The 17,894-nt window shown below is 35.0% G+C and overlaps 1 pseudogene across 1 annotated transcript; it reads right to left on the bottom strand.

The window, feature by feature from the left end:
* Window positions 1–1,355: 1,355 nt before the first annotated feature.
* LOC149565001 (uncharacterized) lies at window positions 1,356–3,832 on the bottom strand (annotated as a pseudogene). Its single transcript, XR_016361987.1, has 3 exons — window positions 3,522–3,832; window positions 2,994–3,391; window positions 1,356–2,024 (listed from the first exon to the last, which is right to left on the bottom strand). The product of XR_016361987.1 is annotated as an uncharacterized LOC149565001 (transcript).
* Window positions 3,833–17,894: the final 14,062 nt, after the last annotated feature.

A 17,894-nucleotide genomic window follows, 5' to 3' on the forward strand; every position in this document is an offset into this window, starting at 1 on the left:
TCCTACCATAAAAATAAATCATTACACATGACATTTTTTAATAATAGTTTTCCACACCAGGTTGTAATGCCTTATTTCCAACATTACTTTTGGAATTCCAAGCTTCAAAACATTAAAACTAAAATTGACTAAAAAGAACAGTAATAATCATTATTATTATTAGCAAAGTTATGTGGCGAATTGTGCTTTAAAATCTTTTGGTTCGTATGTAAATTTCGAGTTTATCATTATGATCTAATGAAGACCACTTGAGAGCCATCATTCGTTTCTCATTTTTAAGCGTAATCTATATTTATATTTGGCTCAGATTTTGTTATTATTGTCAGTTTTTTAAATAAATGTGAAATATGATTTATAAGATTATTGCAGTACGGTATGAGGTTAATAGTTACGAAATGAGATCATCAATTTTAGGCAAATATTGTACGGTAAATATTATTGTATTCATAAATTCTAATTAGTTTTAGTCAATCATATAAACATATTTTTTCAATCAAATTTTTATTTAATTATATATATTAAATACTATATAAATTATATGATTGATTCAATTCATTTTGTCGAAAATGACTTAATGAATTACTCTTTTATTTAACTCAATAATACAAATAGGATGAAAAATTAATTATTTTATCTTTTAATAAAATCTACAAGAATATCTACTCCAAATCTAATATTAAAAAAATTTAAAAATATAATTTTTTGATAAACTATAAATTTATATAAATTTATATAACTTATTTATTTTATTTCATTATATATATATATATATATATATATATATATATATATATATATACCTTTATATTTTCTTTGTATTTTATTAATTTATAGTTGCATCAACAATTTCAATTATATACTATAACATTTATATAACTATATCGAGAAGTAGTGTTTGACACTTGTTTATCATAAAATAAGGTTAAAGATTACTATATATATATATATATATATATATATATATATATATATATATATATATATATATATATATATATATTTATTTATTTATTTATTTATATTTTTATATTTATATATTTATTTATTTTTATGAAAGGTTCAGACTTTGACTCGGAGACAGAATTTGGCCACATAGTATTGTAGAAAAAAATTGCAAACTAGAATTTGCAACTTTTAGAAAGACGCTAATAAGGTAAAATGAAAGAAAATTAAACTAATTTCAGAAATTTACAATATTTTAGCATTTTAGTTCTATTAAAATATTAGAATAAGCCAAATAGTAAATGTTGTTTTTAGTTTTTAATGATCTATGAAACAATTTCGAAATCAAATTCAAACTAACTAATATCAAACTGAAAGGAAAAACATAGATTAAATACTTTTTGAACTCACACTTTAAAACCCTTTGATATATTTTTTTATGACCAAATTAATTTTGGAATGTCTGACCATCATATCAGTCACACTCTAGTGGAATGGATGCCCTACTATTATAAAGCACATATGCACACCACATTTTGTGTATACAATACACTGTGTATGCGTACTCGTATATCTGGATATTCTATTGCCCATATGTACGCGTATACATATATATAGATATATATAGATAACAGTGAACGATTTGATAAATTATAACTCACCGCTTACGGTTTATTGTGTGAACAGAAAGTAAGCCAGTGGTGCTCCTCCGAAATTATTGGAGAGTCATGGTAATACAGATTATCGCAGTAGTTATGAGAATAGAGTAGGCTTTGAAGTTTATCTCTGTTGTCTTGGCTGTTAATATCTCGAGGGTTTGAATCTGCGTGGCTGCAATAGCTGGAAGGACTCAAGATCTGTTCAGTTCCTTCATCATGAGCTTTGTCGTTCGCAACAATTTTCTGTGTTTCTTCTTCTATGTTGTTATTGCTTTGAAGCCTGATTAATATTGCCGTGTCTTCACTATTGCAGCAATCGGAGGAGGTAACTGTAGCTGCAGGCTGATCTTTATCATTTTCTTGCTCCTCCTCTTCTGCCTCGCGTTTTCCTACGCCTTTAAGCTCCTGTTTCAGCCTTCCGACCTGCAAATAAATTCATAACAGGTGATTCGAATTTAAGAGCATCAAATTTACAACGCTTCAGAAAGAAAAACAACTGAAATCTTTATTTTCCTTTAAATCAACCTCTCTTAAACAGATTCAGTTTCAAATTGGCCAGTGAAACTTCTTTAAGCTTAAGCTCCTTGAATTTGTGATTTCTTTCAAGAACGGAGTAAGATTGAAAGTTTCTCCTAGGCCTACATAGAAGCTAGGAGATCAAATTTATGGATCGAAGTGCATTCAAGCCAAACTTTCTGAAAATAACTTGATTTTTCTATCATAGATTCATTTTAAACACACTGCATGTTTTTCCAAATCATCTTAAATATAACTTCAAAAGTAGAATTAGTCTTTAAGACCTGTGCTTGAATTGATCTGCTCGATAATATTGATTAGGAGTTCAAACTGAAAGGATTTCCATTTAGCAATTTCCTATCAAAATTCAGCTGAAAGAATTTCTATCTAGTATTTTTTTCTCAAATTTTAGCTTTATTTAGCTTAATTCTAAATTTACATTTGCAAATTAGAAATTAAATAACTTCACTAAAAAACGATTGTAAGTTGCGTTCATCCCTGCCCATTGCACATGAGTGAGAAGACCAGAAAATTTCTGGTAAATTATTAAAAGAGCTCCTTACTAGACTTAAATCTGGAATTTCACTGCCATGTTCCATCCTCCATATTTATCAGATATATACTTCTTAATCCTATTTTTCCTTCCCAGACTTTGCTTAAATTCGTCATGGTAAATAAATAAGGTAGCCAATTACACTGCCATAGGAAGCAATTTATAGAAATCATAAATAAGAATAACAATTTACAATTATTCAAAAACAAAAACAATAGAATTATAAAAATATTTAAAATTTTGTTCAGTATAATATTTTAATAGAACTAAAACAATAAGATATTGTAAATTTCTGAAACACAGTTTAATATCTTTCATTTTACCTCTGCCAGTAGCTTCTCCTTTTCAGAAATCACAGCATTGTATTGCTTCTTGAGCAGCTCATACTCTTGTTCCAGTTGCTTTGTCTTCCACCTTGCTCTCTTATTTTGAAACCAAACGGCCACTTGCCTGGGCTGAAGCCCTAATTCGGCAGCCAGCTGCATCTTTCTTTCTGGATCCAATTTGCTCTCCACTTGAAAGTTCATCTCCAGTGATCTTACCTGCTCCACGCTCAGCCGCCTCTTCTTCTCCACATGTCCTCCGCTGCCCTCCTCCTCATTCTCATTACACAAGCTGCTGCTTTCTTCATACAAGCTATTGTCATATAAACTCAAACCCCTACCATAAAATGCATCGGCAGACAGAGCCGGTAGGGAAGACCTCTTCTGCAATCCATCCACTGTAAAACCAGAGTAAAAAAAACTAGTAGGTAAAGCTTAATTTTAAAAAAGAAGAACACGAAGAAGAAAGCGGGGAAAAAAGTTCCAGATTCAGAGTATGAATCCTTAGAAAGCCACAAGAAAATATACATGGAGAGAACAGAGGAGGCATGATTCTTTGCAGTTGCTGCAACTGCTGCAATTGCCCGACTCCATCACGAAGCCCGAAATCGAAATCGAAGGACATATTCACTGAGAATCTCAACTCCAATCCAAACACATACTCACTGTCTATCTCTCTCTCTCTGCACATCATAATTCTCTTTCACCATCGCATATAAAGAAGCTCCCTGCTTCCATTGAAACAGTTGCGAGCTGGCGCGGAGGTCCCGGTTTCGAATCCGTGCAAATCAATTTTTTGCACCGAGGTCAGAGTTTCGAATCCCAATGCACCTATTCCGGCGACCCCAACTCTAAAACGAATAACCATAAATATGTGAAAAACACCTAATTTGACCCTTGATTGGCGGGCCCTTAGGCAGCGAATGGCAACGTCGCCAAATGGGTCCTCCTCCACTTTAGCTGTCTCGCTATATTTAGCAGTTTTCGCTTTTCCCGCTAAATAGACGACGCGCTCCGCTAAAAGTTACGACGTTAAGGGAGGAAAAGGACAGTAGTGTGGCCTCGTGTAGGGCGGGGCCAGTGAATTGAATGTTTGTGGGGTCTACCGAATTCCCGTTCCGTTACGAGGCAGGTGACGTTAAGTTTTGCGGTTGGTTGGAAGAAGCGTGTAGGCAATATGAGCTTAGGTTTATCCTCGTGGGCTCCACTTGCATGTGACACTCACGTAGTTGTAAGTGCTCATCTGCTCACGCTAACTCATAATGCCCAACGTTTTAAATCCCCTCTCCATGTTTTTCAGTTTCATTTTACTTGTGTTGCAAGTTATGGAATGGCTCTCTCTTAAGCTTCAACAGTTCAGTTCTTCACCGATAAAATATTTGAGGTTTCTATTTTTTTGTGATTGAGCTCTTCAAAAAAAAAGAAAAATCATCTTTAAATATTTATATAATATTATTATTTTATTTTTATATTGTAGTTAGACTGTTTAGGATTATTTTGAGATATAATATAATTTTATTGTTTATATATGTGTATATATAGATATATACAATATATGCATAGACATAGATATATTCATGTGTATATATACTGACGTAATGTAGGAGGGTAAATGGACCAAGGGAGCATTCACCAACTACCCTACTAGAGTATACAAATGAAAGCCACATAAATATGGAATAACAACAACTTATATTGAATCTGATGCAAATAATATCCTTACAATGTGTTAGGCATAAGGCCTACCTAGTTACAACCATAAATAACTGAACTACAATCAGCGAGCTTAGAAGCTTAGGCTTACAGAGCCACAATCTTTCTAACTTTCTTCTACCTTCTTGATTATTGTTTATTCTAATCGTAGATCTCAAATATATAGCCAGCAAGACCACAAGTCAGCCTGACAGATACAATTACTACAAAATATAGGTCCTACCCCAAAGGGTAAATTAGCGACTACTCAAATAACTAAACTAAAATCTACAAGAACAAAGATAGGCCCTCACATGATCTAAAAAGATTTCCTCAAGGCCACAAAAGCCTTGACATCACATGAAACTTATAGAAGCAAATAATCATACATTACTCGATATGCCAAGAAATGAACATGCCTTGAGCAAAGAGAAGTATATCTCCTTAGGGAGATGAAATGTAGTTGTGCGAACAAAGAGGAGTGATCTACGTGAGGTAACCAACGACGCAAAAAGAAATAACACAAACAACAAGGGTTCTCCCATAAATAGCGGACTAGAACAAAAATCTAGAAATATTTTTGTGGTGCAAGATTGCCAAGGACCCAAGATGCTCCTACATCAAGCACATGGGGTAAATAAGGACTGATATCCACATCAAGAAGCCTAGGTGTTCTAAGGAGAATCATAAACATCCGATTGAGCTTGAAACATCCAAGAACTATCTTCAATTGGTTTATTTTGCCATTGAACTAGATACTTGACTTGTAGTCTTTTCCTCTAATGCTCTTACTTACTCTTGTATCCAAGATTCTTTCAATTCTCTCTATCTTCTTCCTGGGATAATTAGGATGATCAATCGCCTCTTCATCAATTTCAAAATATTCATAGATGTTTAAAATGTTGAAAATACCTATGAAATATCCATGTCTTCGAAAAATTCAACTTTATAAGCATTTCCACTATCACATTTCCTCAAGATTTAACAAGGTTCAAATTTCTTCATCTTCATCTTGTTGTATGTCCCAACTGGAAATTTGTTCTTCTTTAGGTGTACCATTACTTCATCTCCAACCTCAAAAGTTTTATGTCCTTTCTTCTTATCTGATCTTTATTTATATCCTTGATTATTATCATTCAACTTACTCTTTACTTCTTCATGCAATTTTTTTATAAAGTCCATAAATTCCTCTACTTCAACACTATTATTTACTTTAGTATTCAAGTTCCACAATTCTATAGTACATCTAGGATGCATACCATTTACAATCTCAAAAGAAGTCTTCTTAGTACTTTTGTTCACCAAATTTTTATACGCAACCTCTGCTTGTGCCAAAATTAAGTCCCAATGAGTAGGCTTGTCTCCAATCTAACATCTTAACAAGTTACCCAAACTTCTATTCACAATTTCAGTTTGTCCATCTATTTGTGGATGAAATGTAGAACTAAACTTAAGCTCAATATTCAACTTCTTCCAAAGTGTCCTGCAAAAGTAGCTAGTAAACTCAGTATCTATGTTAGAAATAATAGTCTTTGGTAATCCATGTAATCTCACAATCTCTCTGAAAAATAGATCTGTTATATGTATTGCATCTAATGTCTTCTTACAAGCTATTAAATGTGCCATTTTAGAAAATCTATCAACTACCACAAAGATAGAATCATTGCCTCTCTAATTTCTAGGTAATCTAAGAAAAAAATTCATATTGATATCTCCCAAGGTTTACTAGGAATAGGAAAAGGTGTGTACAAGCCCACATTCTGACTAGTCCCTTTAGCTACTTGATAAGATTTGCAACTTTTTACCATCTTTTGAACATTCTTATACATCTATAGGCAAAAGTATCTCTCAAAAATTAATTTTATCATCTTATCAATCCCAAAATGTCCTACAAGTCCACCATTATGTTTCTCCTTAATGATGTTTTCTCTCATAGATCATTTTGGTATACACAATTGAGCTCATTTAAGCAATATGTCTTCCTGAATGAAATAATCAACCCATTCTCTCTGATCATGTTTTATGTGATTCTTACAATCTTTCTAAGGTTATGCAAAATTAGGATCAATTTCATACAAGTTCTTTAGATCATAAAACCAAAGTACTTCAACCCTCATCTCTATCAATAAAGTTCTTCTTCTTCTCAAAGTATTTGCTTCCTGATTTTACTATCCACCCCTATGTTTCAACACAAAAGAAAAGTTTTGCATATACTCAACCCATTTCATGTGTCTTTGATTCAACTTATTTGGACTTCCCAAGTACCATAAATATTTAATATCATTGTACAATACAAATTCCATAGGCATTGTTGACCATTTTGGCCCTCATTCAGCCCATCATTGATAATTGATCTATGATATTTTCAATGGGTTGGATTCCTTAATGTGGGTTAACACGCTTTTTGATCAATTTAACATCTCATGTTAACACAATTTCTTCATGTACCAAGCTAGTTCATTTCCTTCATGTGCCAAGCTAGTTTGAAGCTTGTTCATGTGCCGAGTTGCAGGTTAACTTACATTTTTTGTTGAGGTTAACATTTCGTGTCAACCAATTTTGCCATTTTGGAGAATGACCTTTCTGCTCTTTCCAAAATTTTGAAGTCGTTGTTATCTCTTCAACATTCATCAAATGTGCTGACCAATTGATTTCTTTCATGTGGTGGATCCTTCTATTGCTAGGGTGCTTCTAATTGGATAGTGGCTGTATTTTCTCATCATTGCTTGGGTCTCTTGTGAAGATACAATGGTTGTTAGATTGTGAAGCATCTTGTGGGTATTTTGAGTGCATCTTAGTTGTTCGTAGTTATAAAGGAAGATGTGCATCTACGGTTGGGTTTTATTCGCTTGCTGAGGAGATTTTTGCAGCATCTAGGTCATCAATATTCAAATGAAGATTTACATCAACGGTTCATATCTTTGGGGGAAAATCAAATTTATTCCATGTGAATCAACTCTATATTTTTGTGGCAGGTTAACTTGTATGTTATGCCATCCCGCATTTTTTGACAATAAAGAAAATTTATTTGTTGTGGCCATGACACGTTGCAAGGACTATTCTTAAATGTTGAATGACATTCTTTGGCCTTGTTTGCTCGACATCTATGCATCTCCATGCCTCATTAATGATTGTAATGATCAAATCTCATGGGATTTGATTTCTTATGACTGGATGGATTTTTTTTTTGCCCTTCCTATCACTTCTATAGCAGATTGTATCTCATGATAAATTTAGATCCGATATTCATTTATTGCTTCTCTTTGCAACTTGACTCCACCTCGGTTGGGGTTTAAAATTCATAGTTAAATTTGAGTTATGCCTAATCTATAAAGGCAAGTTGTGAATATTTTTTCCAGGTTCTTCTCCATTTGTATTTTTGCAGCAACATTATGCTCTGCAATTTTTTCCTTTCATGAATAGAAAACTTAACTTCTACCTCATCTTGCTAGTCTAATATATTGTGCATTTTATGCCTTGTATGGATTATTTCCTTGTTTATTCTTTCATGTTCGCATATCATTTGTAGCCATGTTGTTGAATGTTGTTATGTGAATTTGTTTCCTTGCAACATTTCATTAGTTTTACCTTTATGCGAATTTTTTAAGAGTATATTTGAGCCAAGATCTGTGTATTTAGGTGATTTATTCATGTTTTTTATAGTTATAGGCAGAGTTGTAACCAATATATCTATCTCGATGCATCACCCCCTTTCCCTTTTTGCATTTTAATTTCAGTATCTTTCTCCCTTTTTCCTTCAAAGTGGTAGTTAGGTGCATCCTGATAGCAAAGGAAACCAACCTTCTCTAGATATTTGACATCAAAGCGCAAGTCCCACACTTAGAGATCATCTCTATGTTACACAAGGCTACCTCAGATGCATTCCCTCAGGCAAGGGTGCAAGCTTTTCTGTCAACAATTTTTGGCATGCCCAATGGGACAAACAATTTCAGCTGCATAAGTCCACTGGAATCCAATCCAATCTTCATGCATTGAGAATTTGGGTGTTATTCTCTGTGAAATCAACCTTTGAAGGCATTCAATCAAACACCATGGCGATTCTAGTGCACATCTATTGGTTTCAAGATGAAACAATGTTAGTATGTAAAGACCACTCTTGATCTTTTGTGATTTTCAAATATTTCTATGAAATTGTAGCTTTTATGAAGCTCTAATCATGGACTTATTTCAGAGAAATGACTATTATTCCCCCCCATATCATGAAAATTTTAGTTCTCAACCCCCATATTGCCATTTTCAATCTTAGCCTCGAGCTAGTTATAGCCAGTATGCTCAAAAATTTTACTCTCCACCAACCTCTTCCCCACTAGTCCGAACATCCTCATATAATGAGCTTAAAGATATGTTGTTGGACTTCCAAAAGAAAATTGATTAGAGGTTTCATGAAAATGTTGAGCAGTTGCTAGCCTGTGATAGGCAGCTTGATGAGGTTGCAAGGCAACAAGATCTTGAGAGGCAATAGGAGGATATGGAATACCAGGCCTATCTCCAACAACAACAACAAGAGAGGGAGAAACATAGAAATTTTGAGGAGAACCTTGTAAAGCAAGTTGTTCTAGCAAGAGAGGAGGAAATGAGGCTCCAATTAGCTCATTTTCAAACCAAGGAAGTAGAGGAAAACTTCTTTGAAATATGTCATCCCAAGCTTTAAGAAGCCCCCTCCATTACAAGAGCCTACTGCTATAACTTCTCCACCCCCTATGCAAGAAAATTGGTTGGGTCATGAGCCTTCCATACCTACTATCATTTCACTCTTTGAGGGTGGACTAGTTTTATGGACTCTTGATAGCCCAAATAAGGAGTTTTGGGAGAGTGAGAACAAGCCCACAAAGCTACCATGGGAGGAGTTGCAGTTTGTTGAGGAGGAAAAGGAAGTAGTGGATGAGAAGAAGGAAGAGGACTCAATCCTCTAACCTAAAGCTCTTCCCTCCTTTGTTGAGGAAGAAGAAGAAGAAGAAAAGATTGTTCCTACCTTTGAGGAATAAGACATGGCTTTTGAGTCTTTAAAAAAAAAAGAGGACCAGCTGCAAGTTGAGCAAGATGTGAACCATTTTCTGCAATAGACAGTCCTCCATGATGTGGAGGATGGAGAAGAGGATCCCAAGGATAGCTCTATCATTGAGGAGGAACATGCTAATATGCATGAGGTTTCCCCTCAACCTATGCATGTTATTATAGCTATAATGGAGGAGATCAATGATGAAGATGATCCCTTGGATGAGTTTGATTCTATTTTCTCTTCCATAGATGTTGAGTTATCATCTCTTGTATATGAAGAGCATGTTCTTCAGCAGCAACATGAGGAGACTCACACCATATCAGTAGCTCCCAAGGAGATGGTTCATGAGTGGCATGAAGATGATGTGAAGTTTTTTTCTTAACAAGAGGAGGAGCCACTTTCAAACCGTGTGGGATACCACCATTGTAGAGCACAACACGGTCAATGCTGGTTGCCCAGACCGTAAGCCATCAAGAGGATGCCCCATAAGGCATCTAACTCTACAATGATGCAAGTTTCCCCCAGTTATGCTCATTCCAAAGCATGAGGGTGAGGACCACAAGGAGGAGCAATTTTATCTTGCTCCTAATCAAGGTGTCCCAGTGTTGGAGAGCATCTTCATTGTCTTCAGCATTGGGAAAGAGATTTTCCATGTAGCGGCATGTTTATTATGCTTGCTGATATTTTTAGATGCCCTCATGCATGGAAGAAAAAACCAACTTGTGAGGAAGGGAAGCTACTTCAACAAGCCAGTCAATGGCTTTGTTTAAATTTTTTCATTGTGAATACTTGTACATATTAGAGTAGGAGTTTTTTTTGGCTTTCCAAGAAGTGCACGAGCACATTTGTTCCTTCTTTTTGAAGTTGTTTTGAGCTTTCCAAAGCTCCCTGGAGTTTCATTTTTTGCTAGTTGCAGATTTTTGTGAATTTTTAGGTGGGATAATGCATCAATTCTTGGTAGTGACTCTATGCCAGTGGATTTCTTAAGGCTACTAGTCTATGCTTTGCAGGCAAGCATCCCCTCCGAGTTGCCAATAATGTTTCCCATTTTGGCCCCCATTTAGCCCATCATTGATAACTGATCTATGAGATCTTCAATGGGTTGGATTCCTTAATGTGGGTTAACACACGTTTTGGTCGGGTTAACATCTCCTGTGAACATGGTTTCTTCATGTGCCGAGCTAGTTCATTTCCTTTATGTGTTGAGCTAGTTTAACTTGTGTCAAGTTGGCTCATTTTTCCTTCATGTGCTAAGTTTCAGGTTAACACACATTTTCTGCCAGGGTTAAACATTTTGTGTTAACTAATTTCACCATTTCAAAGAATGACTTTTCTACTCTTTCCAAAATTGTGAAATTGTTGTTGTCTCTTCAACTGAACATTCAACAAATGTGTCAACCAACTGATTTCTTCCACATGGTGGATCCTTCTTTTTCTAGGCTACTTCTAGTCAGATAGTAGTCATATTTTTGTATCATTTCTTGAGTCTCTTGCAAAGATATGATGGCTATTATATTGTGAAGCATCTTGTGGGTATTTTGAGTGCATCTCAGCCATCCATGGTTATAAAGGAAGATATGCATCTACGGTTGGGTTTTATTCACTTGTTGAGGAGATTTTGCAGCATTTTGGCTATCCATATTTAAATCAAGATTTACATCAATGTTTCACGCCTTTGGTGGAAAATCAAATTTATTCCACGTGGGTCAACTCTGTATTTTCGTAGTGGGTTAACTTGCATGTTATCCCATCTCATGTCTTTTGACAGGGGTGCAGATTTACTTGTTGTGGCCATGGCACATTACAAGGACTATTCTTTAATGTTGAATGACATTATTTGGCCTTATTTGCATGACATCTATGTATCTCCATGCCTCATTAATGATTGTAATGATCAAATCTCATGGGATTTGATTTCTTACAGTTGGATGCATCTGGTTTTTTCCCTTCCTATCACTTCTACAAAAAATTGTATCTCATGATCAAATTTAGATCTGAAATTCATTTATTGCTTCTCTTTGCAACTTGACTCCACCTCAGTTGGTGTTTGAACTTCATAGTTAAATCTAAGTTATGTCTGATCTATAAAGTCAAGTTGTGAATTTTTTTCCAGGTTCTTCTCTGTTGTATTTTTGTAGCAACATTATGCTTTGCAATTTTTGTCTTTCATGAATAGAAAACTTAGCTTCTACCTCATCTTGTTAGTCTAATATATTGTGCATTTTATGCCTTGTATGGATTATTTCCTTTTTTATTCTTTCATGTTTACATATCTTGTGTAGCCGTGTTGTTGAATGTTGTTATGTAAATATGTTTCCTTGCAACATTTCATTAGTTTTACCTTTATGTGAATTTTGAAAGAGTAGATTTGAGCCAAGATCTATGTATTTAGGTGATTTAGTCATGTTTTGTGTAGTTATAGGTAGAGTTGTAACCAATATATCTATCTTAGTGCATCACCCCCCTTTCCCTTTCTGCATTTTAATTTTAGTCTCTTTCTCCCTTTTCCTTCAAAGTGGTAGTTAGGTGCATCCTAATAGCAAAAGAAGCTGACCTTCTCTGGAGATTTGACCTCAGAGCGCAAGTCCCACACTTGGAGGTCATTTCCATGTTACACAAGGTTGCCTAAGATGCATTACCTCAGCCAAGGGTGCAAGATTTTGTGTCAAGAGGCATCAAGTAATGTATCCACTTCTCTAAAGCTTTAATAATTACATAAAAATATTGATCATAGATACAATATTTTAGACTTACCTTCTTGACTCTAAAAAACTGCAATTGGATTCCCACTAGCACCACAATTAACTTGAAAAACCTTGTTAAAATTAGGTAAAGAAAGTGTATATAACTCTACTACCTTTTGTTTCAATGTTTCAAAACTTTTTTTTGCTCCATGTGTCCAGTAGAATTGTTTTTTATCACCTCTCATTATCTCTATCACAGTGTTACATACTGAATTGAAATTTCTAATAAACTTTTTGTAAAAACTTGTCAGTCCATGACATGATCGAATTTCTCCAACATTCTCTAGTCTTGGTCACTCAAGTATATATTGTGCCTTTTCAAGATCCATCTTTGTCCATCAACAGATATCACAAAGACAAGGTATACAATCTCCTCCATAAAAAGACATTTCTTTAGGTTTATCAACAAATTTTCCTCTTTCACCCTCTATAATGCTTGTTTGATATGCATTAGGTGTTTTTATTTGGTCTTACTGTAGATTAATATGTCATCAAGATACACAATAAAAAAATTGCCCAAGAATTTCTTCAAAACCTCATTCATTAATCTCATAAAAAGTACTAGGTCTGTTAGTTAAATCAAAAGGTATAACCAACCACTCATACAAACCCTCATTAGTCTTTAAAAAAATCTTTCACTCATCTCCTTTTCTAATTACAATATGATGATATCCATTTTTCAAATCAATTTTGGTAAAATACTTTGATCCAGTCAAATGATCCATAATATCAGCTATTCTAGGCAAAAGAAATCTATACTTAACTATTATTCTATTTATAAGTCTAGAATTAGTGCACATTCTCTATTCTCCATTCTTCTTAGGAGCCAATACTGCATGTACAACACAAGGACTGAAATTTTCTTTGATCAAATATATATCAAGAAACTCTTTTACTTATCTATTTAATTATTCATTTTTTGTAGGTGTTAATCTATGTGGTGCTTTGTTAGGAAAACTTGCTTCAATTATTAGGTTCATTCAATGACTAATACTCCTCATAGGGGGTAAGCTATCAGGTATATTATGTAAAATAATATCTTGAAATTCTATCAACAAAGATCTAACCTCATGTGCATGCTCAAGTTCATCTTGTTTCTCAGTCTTCCTAGGGATCAAACCAAATCAACCATTGTTTTTCTTTGTGTCCTTGAAAACAAATTTCCTTCAACCAAACAAACTCTAATTGTTGTATGATAATTTTCCTTAGGTTTCTTTATCAAAGGTGTTGGTGTAAATAGGTATTTACTATTTACACTTTTCTTAAGTTTACTTAGGTTAATGCATTATTTTATTATTTCTCTTTATGAGACACTTAAGAGTTTGTGCATCTTCTACAGTTGTCATGTAGACAACATATAAGTATGCAACTCTATTTATGCACATGGTGTCTACACCACAGGAGTTTGCATCATTCACTGAGTTGTCATGTAGACAACACAGTTTTTCACACTCCTAATTTAGCACATGCTGTCTACAACACTAATGTGCGTGTTTCACCTTTGTAGGCTTATCCTCTCATCATCGCACTTACTTTCGTGCATAATGGTGTTAGATTATAGTGACTGATCAGGAAAGTACTGTACATACTTCATAAATAGTGGGGTTCAGGGCATCACCCCAAAAAAAAATTTTGGGCCGTGGCCGACATGGTAGCCAACATATTATGGCCGACATATGGCTGACATGTTGTAACCCTAAAATGAATAAAATCCTTGTATAAAAGGGTTTAGGGTTAGGTATTTTTCATTATGTTGTGATGCGAAATTGGTTCTTGCGGCGGTATTGAGCTATAAGGGATTACGGATTGTAATTAGGTTGTAATCACTGGATTGTAATAAGATCGGATTTGTTGTTTGGTGGACGTAGCCCAGGGATTGGGTGAACCACGTTAAATCTTGGTTCTTTGTGTTCATTTATGTGTGATCTTTAATTTTTTGTTATTGATTATATTTGCATATAGTTTTATTTCTGTCTGTGGTTTATCCTAACAAGTGGTATCAGAGCGAGGTTGTCTTTCAGTTATCCTCTACAGGAAAGTCTCACGGTTGAGTGGGAGCAATGGCAGATGAGGGTAAGCCGAGGGTTGACAAGTTTAATGGGCAGAACTTCCAGTTATGGAAGATGCAAATGGAAGACTATCTATATCATAAGGATTTATGGAAGTCGTTGGAAGGCAAAGCCAAGAATTAGGGAACTATGCCAGAGGCTGAATGGGATCTTTTGGACGAAAAGGCACTCGAAAGCATTCGGTTATGCTTGGCACCATCGGTGGCATTTAATATTACAAAAGAAAAGACAACAAAAGATTTGATGAAAACCCTAGTGACATTGTATGAAAAGCCCTCCACTTCAAACAAGGTATTTCTCATGAAGCATTTATTTAATATGAAAATGGTAGAAGGTGGATCTGTTGCAGATCATTTAAATGAGTTTAATACTATTACTAGTTAGTTATCTTCTGTGGGTATCAATTTTGATGAATAAATTAGGGCTCTCTTGATTTTGTGTTCTTTGCCTGAAAGCTGGAATGGCTTGGTAATGGCTATGAGTAATTCTATTCCTGGATCTAGTACCCTAAAATATGATGATGTGATTGGTGTTATTTTAAGTGAGGAAACTCGTAGAAAATCCTCACATGGATCTACATCAGGAAGTGCTTTGAATGCACAAAGTAGGGGCAGAACAACTGAGAGAAGAAATAACTCTAGAAATCGTGGGAAATCAAGAGGAAAGTCAAATGGGAAGAGGTCTCAATCGAGAGGACCGAACGACTGTTGGTACTGTGGCAAACCAGGTCATAAAAAGAAAGATTGCTAGAATTGCAAGAAAAATGAAGGAGATAAATCAGATGGAGACAAGGAGGCAAATGTGGTAAGTAACAAAACTAATGAGGATGATTTGCTTCTATCTTTAGAAAGTGTTGATGATTCATGGGTTTTAGATTATGGTACTTCATTTCATGCTACACCTCATAGAGGTTATTTCACTGATTATGTCTAAGGGAATTTTGGGCTTGTTTATTTGGGGAATAATGAACCTTGTCAAATTGTTGGAAAGGGAAAAATTAAGATTAAGTTGCAGAATGGGAATCATTGGCTACTACATGAGGTAAGACATGTTCCAAAACTAAGTAGGAATTTAATTTCAGCAGGGCAACTCGGTGATGAGGGTTGTGTAGTTACTTTTAATGATAAAAATTGAAAGGTTTCAAAAGGTTCCCTTATAGTAGCAAAAGGTGTGAAAGTAGGCACCTTATATCTTTGTACAGGTCATATTGTTCCTTCTACTTTGATTATTTTAGAGAAAAATGAATGTTCAGGAACAATTGTTGTAGTTGAGCAGGGAGAACAAATAGCTGCTGTAGATTATGATACAACGCTGTGGCACAATAAACTTGGGCACATGAGTGAGAAAGGTATGAAAGTACCTCATTCAAAGAAAGTTTTACCAGGTCTGAAATGTGTGAATATGGATTTCTGTGGAAGTTGTGTGTATGGAAAACAAAAGAGAGTGAGTTTTGTAAAGACTGGGAAGGAAAACAAAAAGGAGAAATTAGAGCTTGTGCATATAGATGTATGAGGACCAGCTCAGGTATCTTCCCTTGGTGGCTCTCATTATTATGTTGTATTTATTGATGATGCAACTAGAAAAGTATGGGTTTATTTTCTTAGACAGAAATCTGATGTATTTCAAACTTTTAAGAAATGGAAATGCTTGGTTGAAAATGAGACTGGTAAGAAATTAAAATGTCTTAGATCTGATAATGGTGGTGAGTATTGTAGTCATGAATTTGAAGATTATTGCTCCACTAATGATATTCATAGACAAAAAACTATTCCAAGGACTCCACAGGAAAATGGAGTGGCTGAACGCATGAACAGGACTATAATGGAGCACGCAAGGAGCATGAGGTTGCATGTTGGGTTGCCCTTACACATGTGGGTGGAGGCTGTCAATACTGCAGTATATTTGATTAATAGAGGTCCCTCTACTCCTTTGGGATGTGGTATTCCAGAGGAGGCATGGACTGGGAAGAAGGTGAGTTATTCTTTTCTCAAGACCTTTGGTTGTGAAGCTTTTTCTCATATAGACTCTGAAAATAGAACCAAGCTAGAAGCTAAATCAAATAAATGTGTCTTTGTTGGATATGGCATTAATGAATTTGGTTATAGGCTTTGGGATTTTGAAAATCATAAAATTATAAGAAATCGGGATGTCATATTCAATGAAAAAGTGTTGTACAAAGATCTGTTGCAACAACATGAGAAGAAAGAAGATGATTATGTAGTGCTAGATGATACTCCAAAAGCTGATGTTCCAACCATTCCTCATGATGTGCAAAAACCGCAACAAAAAATACCACACACACCAATGAATGTTAGACGATCAACGAGGCAAATTAGACCTCCACATAGGTTTTCTCCCTCTTTGTATTCTATTTTACTTACTGATGCTGGTGAACCTGAAAGTTATGATGAAGCTGTGCAGGTGGATACTAAGATTCAGTAGGAGTCTGCAATGAAAGATGAAATGGACTCTTTGCTAAAAAATAAGACATGGGATTTGTGCAAGTTGCCTGCAGGTAAAAAGGCTTTACAGAATAAGTGGGTTTACAGGTTGAAAGAAGAGGAAGGAGGTAAGAACAAATTTAAGGCCAGGTTAGTTGTAAAAGGATTTGCACAGAAAAAGGGAATTGATTTTGATGAGATATTTTTTCCTGTTGTTAAAATGACTTCTATTCGTACTGTTTTAAGTCTTGTGGCTACTAAAGATTTGCATTTAGAGCAGCTGGATATTAAAATAACCTTTCTTCATGGTGATTTGGATGAAGAAATATATATGGCTTAGCCACAGGGTTTTGAGGTCAAAGGTAAGGAGAACTTAGTGTGCAAATTGCAGAAAAGTTTATATGGCTTGAAGCAAGCACCTCGGCAGTGGTATCTGAAATTTGACAGTTTTATGCATGAGCATGGATATAACAGGTGTCATTCAGATTACTGTGTTTATTTTAAGAGGTTGGATGATGATAGCTACATTATTTTATGTTTATATGTTGATGATATGCTTGTAGCTGGGTCTAACATGGATCATATTAAGGGGCTAAAATGCCAGTTAGCACATGCATTTGCTATGAAGGATTTGGGGGCAGCAAAACAAATCCTTGTATGAAGATTTATAGAGATAGGAAGAACAAAATCTTGACGCTATCTCAGGCTGATTATGTTGAGAAGGTGTTGCAACATTTCTCTATGGAGAATGCTAAAGCTGTCGGCACACCTTTACTTGGTCATTTGAAATTGACTAAGGAGGTGTGTCCCAAGACACAGGAAGAGGAGGATAAGATGTCCAAGGTACCCTATGCTTCAGCTGTAGGAAGTTTGATGTATGCTATGGTATGCACTAGGCCAGATATTGCACATGCAGTGGGAGTCGTTAGCAGGTA

Source organism: Cupressus sempervirens, chromosome 3 (assembly GCF_028749045.1).
Source record: "Cupressus sempervirens isolate cs-2001-9-10 chromosome 3, ASM2874904v1, whole genome shotgun sequence".
NCBI lineage: Eukaryota > Viridiplantae > Streptophyta > Pinopsida > Cupressales > Cupressaceae > Cupressus > Cupressus sempervirens.